Source organism: Babylonia areolata, chromosome 7 (genome assembly GCF_041734735.1).
Source record: "Babylonia areolata isolate BAREFJ2019XMU chromosome 7, ASM4173473v1, whole genome shotgun sequence".
NCBI lineage: Eukaryota > Metazoa > Mollusca > Gastropoda > Neogastropoda > Buccinidae > Babylonia > Babylonia areolata.
This window is the reverse complement of record NC_134882.1, coordinates 26388542-26391698: the sequence shown is the minus strand read 5'-3', so window position 1 is coordinate 26391698 and position 3157 is coordinate 26388542.

Sequence of the window (3157 nt, the reverse complement as noted above, 5' to 3'; positions counted from 1 at the left end):
TCGATACTCCCCTGTGTCAATACTCCCCCGTGTCAATACTCCCCCGTACACACACGTGTGTGTGTGTGTGTGTGTGTGTGTGTGTGTGTGTGTGTGTGTGTGTGTGTGTGTGTGTGTGTGTGTTGATTTGTCTTTTTCAGTATAGCGTCTTTTAGCCACAAGTGTTATTTGACAAAGATAGGGGGGGAAAGACGGCTACTGGTGAGGGAAAAGTAACTGTTCATGTGTGTGTGTGTGTGTGTGTGTGTGTGTGTGTGTGTGTGTCTGTGTGTGTTGGATAATTATAATTGGTGAAATTTTGCTTAAAAATTGAGATTACAATAAAACATCCTTAGAACGAAATGCTAATGATAATAGTAAGCGAACTTGAGGCTAATCAACAAAGATTTGAATCGGTATGATTAACTTCGCGGCATTAATAACCAATATAATGTAATGCGAATAGCAACATATAAACAGGTAAAAAAAAGATATTAATTAATTGTATGATTTATTTATAGCATATGGTTTTGAGGGGCGGGGTTATACGTCAGTGTTTGCATGGATTGTTCAGTGTTTTCGATTCTTTTTATTGATTGTTTTCACACACACACACACAGGCACACACAGAGCGTTTTGCTGCTGTAAGATTTAGCACGGATAATTCATGTTACATAATTCAGTTGTAATACATAAAATAAAGAAGGCGATTAATCAGTTGTGTGTAGCAATTACCGCTCGTGGCATTTTAAAAAACATAGGGCCTATATTTTCGTTTCGTTGTTATTGATTATTTTCACACACACACACACACACACACACACACACACACACACACACACACACACACACACACACACACACACACACACACGGCGCGTGTGCATACACTGACATTGTTGGACCTCGATATATTATCACCAACCAGTAAAGTTTACCCCCCCACGCCCCTCCCCCTCGGCCCCCCATTATTTGGCCAAGCCGCCGCACCATGGTTTGATCCCGCTGCCTGAAACACACTTCCAACATGTTATGGGCCACTTTTATGGCCTTTTTATAGCCCCATCTTAGAGCGCCCCACCCCAGATGCAGATGTGAAGGGGCCGACGAGGAGACGTCACATATAAGACAAAGACACACATTTAAGAACACACACGCACACGCACACACACACACACGCACACACACATACACACTGACCGTCATGCACACAGACACACGCACACATGAACGCACACACAAACGCCGCGGCACACACACGGACCATCTGACGCCTCCCCTCCCACCCTCATACATTCCCATCGCCCACATACACACCCACCACCCACATACACACATACATATTCACAAACATAATTCAAATGCACGCGCTAGCATACACAGACACACCACACACACACACACACACACACACACACACACACACACACACACACACACACACACTGACACACACACACACATCGACACAGTGAGCACAACAGACACAAAAGTTGTAAGTTTTACGATGCAGCCAAGTGTTGGAGATAACACGATGGCAAAGATATAAGCGCCAGATAATACAGGGTGCGATCGCCGCCGTGCGTGCACGCACGCAAGCACCCACTTACACACACACACACACACACACACACACACACACACACACACACACACACACACACACACACAACTTCAACGTACTTTCACACACAAACACACCTTGTAATACGCGCACGCATAATTATACTCACACATACTCATACAACTCATGCGCGCACGAACACACCATCACCACCAGCACAACTGCATAACTGCTGGGGTGATTCCCGACGACATTATATGCCGCAATATGTTGTAGTTTGCATGCAGTGTCACCGGCTCAGTTGATTTTTTGTTGTGTCATTACTGCCATACATTACCGGCGACAATAATTGTGTGCATGGCGACACTATGTGCCGCAACATGTGTAAGCCTCGAGTTCGTGAACGAAATGGTTATTTCAATGAGTTCTGACCTGACTGTGTCTTTTAAAGATCTGATACCGTGAAGAACTGATTTACTAGACTATCAACACAAAATAGAATCTGAAAAACGGTTTTTCGGAAACGAGATTATACATTTTAACACCATCAGAATTGTTCAGCAGTGAAGAAGAACTTTTTAGAACTCTTCCAGATGAAGTAACCGTGTTGAGACTTAAGGTTTTGGAATAAGGAAGGAAGGAATTTTGTTTAATGTCCCGTCACACATATCGGTGATTGAAGACATTTTGTAAAAGTATTTATGAATACATCTGAGTATTATCGGTTAGAAGGGGTGGGAGATGTGGATGAATGGAGGGTTGGGGGAAACTGGGCAAATGAGGGTAAAAATGTGGGTGAAATTTGAAAGAAAAACAAAACAAACAAACAAACAAAATCCCCTCTAAATACAGTTACAGGAAATTACTTAAAGGACTTCGTAAAAGAGAAGTCGTTAAACTGACAAGCGAAACAACTGATAATGAATGCAAAAAGTCAAAAACATCAACGTTCTCAGTCACTTGTGAAGACACACTTTCGTGTACAAAAGGCTTCATCACGCTACAGTGAAAAATTATATGCTCAATTGTCAGGTTATTAAAGCATATACACTTGACATTAGAACAATACTTGGTCCGTAATGAATTTGATAATAGTCTGAGAGCTAAGGTCAGAATTGGTCTGCGAATCGGACCAAAGTCTGAGAGAGTCAACTGACGAGGTTTTAGACTTGAATTCAAGCACCTATAAAAGTCTCTTTCTAGTATATTACTTATTTCCTTGTATGACAATGGGCAATATACTTTTATACTATCTATATGATTTTTTGCTCCCCTTTTTGCTGCCCTGTCTGCTTGGTCGTTATAACGGAATCCAGTGTGGGATGGTATCCAACAAAAATCAACATTTGTACCCTTCACAAATAGGGAGTGCAATAAATACCTAATTTCAAAAAATAAATCTTCTCTTTGATTATTCTCAAAAAGGAGCAAACCTTTTTAAGACAGATTGAGAATGAACACAAAATAGAATATTACTTATTATGATTGGTATATCAACAAGATGATTTAAAGCCATAAGGATGGCCACCAATTCAGCTGTAAAAATTGAATGTCCCTTATTCAATTCTGACAGATGCTGCTATTATATGTGGAGATTCTCCTTTTGTTGTGTCA